The sequence below is a fragment of the Macrobrachium rosenbergii genome, chromosome 2 (assembly GCF_040412425.1).
Source record: "Macrobrachium rosenbergii isolate ZJJX-2024 chromosome 2, ASM4041242v1, whole genome shotgun sequence".
In the NCBI taxonomy this organism is placed as follows: domain Eukaryota; kingdom Metazoa; phylum Arthropoda; class Malacostraca; order Decapoda; family Palaemonidae; genus Macrobrachium; species Macrobrachium rosenbergii.
Genome location: NC_089742.1, coordinates 64,424,930 through 64,434,243, shown reverse-complemented (window position 1 = coordinate 64,434,243; position 9,314 = coordinate 64,424,930).

Sequence of the window (9,314 nt, the reverse complement as noted above, 5' to 3'; positions counted from 1 at the left end):
CGAGGGTGGCTACAGCATTCTTCTTCTTCTTCTTCTTCTTCTTCGAATTTTTCTTCTTCTTCTTCTTCTTCTTCTTCTTCTTCTCATTATTGAGGGAAATAAAAGAAATAAATGCTTCGATAACTCATCTTTAATGTTGCCCTACGTATCCTTAGACTGTTGGTATGCACTGAGCCCATTCTCAAAGGTGGTGATAAGCTACGCCTTGAAGACGTACAAGGGCGCTCCCTAAGGAACCTGTGGTTGACGGATCAAGTTTGAGACGGATGAAGCGTCTGTATCGGTAAAACACTGGGAGTCAGTTCATCACGGGTTTACTTAATTCTCATTTTTAATGAGTTACGTTTTAATCGTCAAAACTAATTTAAAGGACATGTCGTAAACTGAAGGGATTGCTGTTCACCAAAGCATCTTCAACGAATCTCCTTATTTTCATGTAACTGCCCAAGTTTATCATTTTGGTATTTTGTAAGTCCATTCGATGATTTTCCTGCCATCAGTGTGTTTACACCTACACCTCTCTTGTTATTTTAAGCAATAACCCTTCTGTGTTCCCCTATCACGGTCCCCTTTTAACGATATAAGACAAAGGAACTTTGGACAAGGCGTAATATGTACACCAGGAACAATTTTTTTACTTACAGAGCGGTTTTATTTTATTTTTACTAACTTTTCTCCTGTTGGTATCATAACAGTAAAGTCAGACTTATAACTGACAGTAATTAAACTCACGTATGGAGTGTCTAACTCAGCAACATAAAGAACTTTAATTAACTGTCCCTTTACTTTACTCCAAGGTTTTTTTTTTTATTATAAAATATACCTTTTGCTCTGGAGTGCTTCGTCTACAAAGAATTTATCTCTCAGTTTTTATAAACATCGGTAATAAAACTGATTCCATTTTCGTGGAGGTCGGGTTTACAGTTACGGTACCTGGAAGCCCTTAGAAATATAGCTACCAGGACATCCGTTTTTACATTTATACTATAGTTGGACAAATAGCGGCCGCAGTTGCTTGAATGACCGCTCTTTCTTAATACACTTTTTTTAAACGTGGTCTTTAAAATTTAACCTTCCTAGGTTCTTACTATTTACCAGAGTGGCGCTGATGGAGTCCGCCTTTTCGTTCACTTAATCCAAAAATGATTCGTCAGTGAAGGATTTTTCTTTCAATTACAGGTTAGTGTTTCAGCCTTCATAAAAACGTGTACTTAATAAACCATTCCAATAAAGTCCGTTTGGTATCGTGATACGCTAAGCCAGGATTTTATATGCATATTCTGCATATTGGATTTTCATTCAATATCCCGCTCCTGGATGAAACGCAACCTGAATTTCATCAAGTGGTGCGCCTGCGGCCGTGTGCTTACATCTGCCAACTGCAGCCTAAAAGAAAATTCGCTCTTCAAACTTTTGAAATAGTAAATATCATTGTAATGAAAATAAAGCAAGCATGGATGTAATAACAAAACAAGTGGAAACAAATATTAAAAAAGAAAAATAAAAAAACAGGGGTATACCAAAATCTAGTAGGTTTGTTGGCCTTCCCTCCGACCTTAAACTCGTTTTATCTTTCTCTCTATGGTAGAAACAGTTCATGTTACTTTGTATCACAAAGGAGACATTTTAGGGAATACTAAACTACACGTTGCGTCCAAATGACTTTCCGTAGTACACTGTTCATATATTAAATCAACACTCGACTCGAGGGCTTGCAAGCCCCTTTGAGCAAGGTCTCGTATTACACAGAAAGAGTAAGATACCAAAGTCTTCAAAAGCAGCATATTACCGTAGTGAATAACATAGAAAAAAGAGTTCAGAGGGAATAATAATGATAATAACTTAGATAAACATAAATCAAGATCTCATGCATAGCGCCTCCGAGAGAATTATCTGTCATCAAGTAGGGCAAATGCAAAGAAAAACTGTATCCTCTTCCTACAGGAAATGAACATTATTCAGATGTGTGTGTCAACCTTCACAGTGGCATTAATTTGAGACCCCGGAGTAGCGTAAACTTAAATCTTTTAGTTATCCTTAGTGTACAAAACTAGACCTGCCTAATTCTTGGAACCGCAAATTGTTGATTTCATTTTTAATAATTTTCACAATATGTATATATATTTATATATATATATATATATATATATAATATATACATACATACATACATACATATATATGTATGTATATATATATATATATATATATATATATATATATATATATATATATATATATATATATATATATATATATATATATATATATTATATATATATATAATATTATAGACACACCTGTTACTTTTTGGGCAAAGTTCAGTAGAGTACACCGGAGTGTTTTTGGTAGAGATATACTTGTTCCTTTATTCCGTTAGCAAACACTTATGTTTTGCTCCTTCCTTTCTCGTCTCCCCCAGGAAAAAATGAGCAAAGTATGTGTACGGATTCCCAGCAAAACTTTTAAATACACCAGATAAACTGTATTTCAACAGGAATAAATACTAACCTAACCTAACTTAACTGGAAGTTGCATCCCCCCCCCACCTGATTCCCCTTACCTAACCAGACTCTGAGAGCTGTAAATCATTTAGATTTTATGGAGTTCATCCTAGTGGTTTTTATCCCGAAATTCGCAAATATATTATTAACTATTTCGAAAGATGGTGGCATAGGAAAAATCTTTCGTAAAATGTTTGTCATAATTATGCTAACGAAGATTGACCATTTGCATCCAAAATACATCTTTTACCCTTAAAGGAGGTGGCTCCAGCGGCTAACTGTTAGTCTTCCGGTTGTAGTTGTGTTAGATGAGGTTGCTGTCGTCATGCCATTTGCCTCCCTGATGTGATTTCATATCATTGTCATAATTTAGTTATTGAAAAGATATTAAAAACTTACTTTATGGTTAGTTTTGTTAACTGAAAAAATTACTGTAATTATTTTGTTCACAATGTTGAACAGTATTTTATTAATTATATAGAGATGTAGAAGTGTGATATTTTCTAACTCAATGTTTTTTCTTCCTGTTTTGTATTGTTATCTATAGATGTATGCATGAATGAATGAACGAATGCATTTGCACTTTGAAAATTAGAACTGTTTGATTAGTACTTTATTTTCGTATTTTATGCTTGTCTGCTTAAACTCGTAGAAGTCTGTTGACCGAAATCACCCTCGGTAAACCACGATTCAACTGTCTTTTTGCTTGTATTCACTGCACATTGCCCTTTATGATTGTATATATATTCACTGGTAAATATCAGTCTGCAAGTCAGTAATCATAATCAAGATGGCACGGTAGAATAACAAGAATAAAAAAAAGTTTTTGCATTGCAACAGTAGTAATACCATTGATTTTCTAGTAATTTCAATGATGGAGTGACTAAGATCGAGAGAGCAAGTGTGCATACAGGAGCTTGGTTCACAAACAAGGTTTCAGGCAATCAGAATTCGTGCTTTAAACTAAAGTCTCCTCTGTTATAAAATGACCAATGATTTTTAGACTAATAGTAACGGAGCTGTCGGAGTTAAGGAATTGAATGGATTTCCTCAACTTCTGGGAATGAACAAAATTCCTATTGTCATTAACATTTAAGGGAAGGATGACCATTAGAAATACTGAAAAATATCGACTACAAAATATCAGTGCTAAAAGAGTTTTGATAGGACAAATGGTAACTTGCCAGGCAATGATCCTCGTAAAGATGTAATTGTATGTATATTTAAGGAATCTTGATTGTAAGGATAAAGGATATTGATTCATGTGCAATATCTGTAGGTATATATGCAGTTTTTTGAATAGAGGTAAGGTGAAGTTAGTCGTAAATATCCAATTTTCTTCACAACAACACCGAATATTTTCGAGACTTCCCCGAACAAGAACAAAACAAGATTCCGAAGTAATCCTTTCAACGCGGAGCAAGAGAATTCCACACAACTATAAATATATCGGGTAAGCTTCCTTCTCCCAAGATTTAACAAGTTCTAGCTTCATTCCTTTATGCCCTAGGAAAGGAGAAGCGAAGGGATTTATATGTTTACGTTGCCGTGCAGTCGACAATGAACACCATTAGCGAAGTTGACAGATGCCTTCTGAATATGGTGATACTTGCTATAAAAGGATGATGGAATGCTGCTTTGCATACATTAGAGAGGCTAAATAATCCACTTGTGTATGCTCATTAGCCATTGGAAGTGTTTTGATGGCGTTCTGTATCATGTAGTGCGGATATTATAACGTTATTTTTGTATTGAAGTTAGTTCTTCACTTTTACATCGGAGTGACGATAATTCACTCGTTTTACTCCAGTACGCAACTATCTCTCTCTCTCTCTCTCTCTCTCTCTCTCTCTCTCTCTCTCTCTCTCTCTCTCTCTCTCTCTCTCTCGACTTTGCAGTACAGTGGTGTACAGTAGGTCTTCAAAAGTACATAGATTATTATAACCATTCTTCAAAAAGGCTAATGAGTGCGATAAGAAAAGAAATTGTAATTTTGTAATCGTTGAAAAATTCTCTTAGGTGATGCTCAAATAAATTGTTAGACCTAATATCTGGTTGACTAAAGACTGAGGTGAATATTAATATATCTTTTTAAGGTATGTGGTTTGAGCCAGTATTTCTTTTACTATCTCACTAAGTTTTATTTATTATAAGAATTGTTTTTACCCAATTTGTAGGGTGTAATGTCATTTACCATTTTCTGTTTGCCCTTTTCTTCTTCGTGCTTGTTTGTGGCCTTTTATCGTAATTTCTTCCAACTCCATTTTCAGTTTCTCACCAAACTTTATTATTGTTACAAAACGAGTATTGTTTTGGTTCCATTTTTTGAATATTTTTTATTTAATATTTTTCCCTACTTGCAAATCGTCTGTAATGACTGAAAAACTATTTCTTAGTAGTTACGGTAATATGGACGAAATTATTGCTGCCAAGCCTTGGGATCTGCTTTACTAGATTAAAAACAAAACTGATCATGAGGATCCTACAACTGTATTTCTCGATTGTTGTACGTTCTTACAGTCAGACAAGCAGCGCCTCGCCATGCGAAATCTAGGCCATGATTTGGTCCGTCCACGCCTGAGGTATTGAATGAAAACCCAATATGAAAAATATACATATATGAAACCCAGGTTTAATGTTTCATGTTTCCGAATACGGTTTATAGCGGCTTTATTAAACAATATATTGTATCGAGGTCAAAATACTAAACTGTAATCGAATATCCCAGCAATCACGATTCTGACAAAATGAATTCTTTGTCTGATATCATTTTGATGTTGATTGAAGATTTCTGCGTGTTCTTAGTGATTTCGTAAGTGCTTATGCAAGTTACAGATGTCTTGAGAATACAATTTCGTTGTCATAAATGTTTGCAGATTCTTCGGTACAGAATAAAGAAAATAACTTTAACCTCATTCTAAGACATTTCCTCGGAACATCTTATACCTGGAATGTTATTCAGATGCAGTTTTCCATTTACAAAAATGAAAATTCAACAAGGAAAGAAATTGTATTAAGTTGTTATGAAATTAGAAAATGCATGTCTTGTTTTTGAGATAATTTGAATTATTACGACATGAATAGGACACTGGTGAAAATAGACCGTGATATCGTTAAAAAATATTTTACATTATCTGAGATATTTTTTTATACACCATTTTCCTCCTTGGAGATACCGGAGAAGAGCTTCTGGGCTTCTCAGTAACTTATCAGGGATGAGGGTGCTAGCCACACCCCTTTTTGGTGATGTCGCCTGCGAGGTTGGCAAGTGGGCAGTAGTCCGGAGATAGTCCACAGAGTTAGCTAACGGGAGCAGAGCCCTGTACCAATCAGCCATTATACCCCCTTTGGTCGATGGCAGTTTCCGTAAGTGGGCGTTGGGGTCGTCACATCCATATGCTAATGCATACATACAATTATGCAATAAAATTCAACACCACAGTATCTTCGCATCATATTATAACAGTTGCAGTGCCTAAACTGTAAACAATTAGGTAATTTCTTTGAATTTTGAATTAGACCTCTATTAGTGAGCCCAGTTTCTCATAATGAGAATTTCATATACAGTATATATATATTATATATATATATATATATATATATATATATATATATATATATATATATATATATGTATATATGTATATATATAATATATATATATATATATATATATATATATATATATATCTATATATATATATATATATATATATATGTATATATATATATATATATATATATATATATATATATATATATATATATATATATATATATATATATATATATATATATATATATTATATACATACACACACATTCTCGTGGAATTTTCCCATTCGAAGTTTCTTTAAAGGTTGTTACTCTTCCAATTCTCGTTAGGTCTTTTAAGCTGAGTTGCAAGCCCATGTCCCTTTCTATTTTGGCAACTGCCCACCACAGTCAGCTAACTACCAGAATCTTGATTAACCGCTTCCGGTCAACATAATCACAGAGGTTTCTCAAGAATTCAACCAAAAATCGCTATGTCTCTTGGGAACGATCTGGTGAATTGCTGGCAAGGCGAGGTTGCCAGCTACTGCTCATGTGTATGAGGATAAATGTGTATAGGGTTGCAAGACCTCGGTTAAAGGTCAGAATTAAGTTTGGAAGGGGGACAAACAAATATTTTATATGTATATTTATACTATTATTCCTATATATTTATATGTATATAATATATATACACATAAATATATATATGTATATATACATACACACATACACATGTGTATGTATATATATATATGTATGTATGTAAATAATGTGTATATGTATATATATTATATATATTATTATGTTATAGTCACATACATATATATATGTGTGTATGTATGTATACATATGTAATTGTGCAGAGTAAGGCGAGGTCGCCAATTACAATTCCTGAGTATGGAAATAAGTGTGTATAGGGTTGCAAGACCTCGGTTAAATGTCAGAATGAAGATTGGGAGAGGGACAAGAACAAATATTTTACCTTTATATATATATATATATATATATATATATATATATATATATATATATATATATATGTATATATATATATATATATATATATATATATATATATATATATATATATATATTGATGTATATGTCTTTCTCTCTATCTCTATATATAGCCTATACATATATATGTGTGTGTGTGTGTTGCAGTCGAATGTAGAATTGTAGCCAATCCCAAGTTTGATCTTACTCCTGAATAAAGTGATACTTGCTGTGAAAGGAAGATTGAATGCTACTTTGCATAAGCAATTTCGTGAGGAAGAGCCCTTGGCGGTGCTTGTGTATAAGGTCTACATTTTGTGCTAAAGGGGTTATTATCATATTTTATGACGCTTGAAATTTCTTAACCATTCTGACTTCGGCGTAACCCTGCTGATTATGAATAGAAAGTTAGCTTGCTCTTTGAATTTTTTTAATATTTAGTCTTGCTCTTGCAGACATAGTATCTAATAGAGTTCAAAATTCCTTTGCAAAGTTTAGAATCCTAAAGCTGCTTTTTTTGGTAAGTGATCGTGTAACATTAAAATTACGCGTGGTTAAGTAGCTATTGCAGATCGCCAAAACAGGTTGACGTTGGGTAAAAAAAATTACTGTTTTCATCACAAACGGATGTTGATATTATAATTATCGTTTTACTCTTATCAAGTTTGAAGTTCCTTGTTTCTTTTTGTCTTCGTTTTCCTAATTTCATGCTCAGCATTATTAGCATATGCAAGCTTCGTATAGATACATCTTTTTTTTATTTTTCGTTTGTTATACCGTTTCATTGTGTTCGGTATTGATTGGTTCATTGATCAATATTGGCGATGCATATTTTTCTCATGAAATCATGATGTTCGTACCTGTATTTTGTTATTGATGCGCAGAGTGCAAGCATATGAGCATGCTCACAACAGTAAATGAAACCAGATCATGTTTCATATGTTGACGGGATATTGAGCGAAAGTCAATATATACAGAATATACTCTGGTTTAATGTATCATGTTCCAGCGGTAGAGTATTGCGGCGGTTTATGAAGCAATATATTACATGAAGGTCGAATCATTAACCTAGTATTCAAAAAATCTAACAATCAATTTTCTCAGTATATGAACGATTATTATCTGATGATAGGCTCTCCACAGTGAATTTAAATTCAGAGCTGATTCTAACGAATTTGATGTTCCTGTTCAATGGAAAAAATTCAAAAAAATGTTGATTTATAATGTTTTCAAAGCTGTGATATTTGAGAGGGTTTAACACTCATAATAGAATAAAATACATTAACGTTTCCTATGTAAATATATTGAGAATAATTTTTGGTGTATCATATTCGAAGCGAGTTTTCAAATTAATCCAGTGACTTATAGTCCTTAACTGCGTTTTTAAATAATCTTTGTACATTCCCGAAAACAAACGGGAGAAATAATGTCAATAATTATCCTGTAAGTTAGATTTTAACTTGCGTAAAAACAAAAGTGGCGGAAATGGTATAGTCAGAAAAAGGAACAATAGAAAGTGAGATGCTAAGTAAACTCCAGTAATTATCAGATCGATTTAGGCTATTAGTTAACTAGCGATGGTAAAGAAAAGCTAAGCTGGCAGTATCCCGTTGATGTCCAGAGCCGAGTAGGAGTAATCTGAAACATTTTTAAGTAATTATTCTCATAATGGCTTAATCTAATGATGCAGAGTTCGACTGAAGAGTAACCTTTCTCTGTGTCTAACGTAAGTTCTTTTCAGAGAATAATATTTTAGTGAGTAGGTTTATACATACATACATCACACGTGTTATATATATGTGTGTGTATGAGAACTCACACCATTTATGTATATATATATATATATATATATATATATATATATATATATATATATATATATATATATATATAAATTTCATCTTAGAAATAAACCGATATAAGATACCCATGAAGAAAATCAAACAACGGAGTACAAAATTTTTCTCCGTTATTCTAAGGTATTTTCAAGCAAACATACATACAGTAGAACAAAAGGTTGTAAAGAAGGCTTGGTACTGTTAACAAGTAAGACTAAAGGTAAATTTAATTTTTGTAATGCATCTAGACGTCATTAATGTTTGAGGTAGCTACTCTTCGGGTGAAGAACAACAGTCTAGGATTAATTTAGTTGCTGGATAAAACAAATAGAGGAAATAAATTAACATGAAATACAATCTTTAGTTACTCTTTAAATTTCCTTCGAACGTCTTGTGTGCAGAACAAGTCAAGAGTGAATAGACTTGGGCTTAAGTTTAA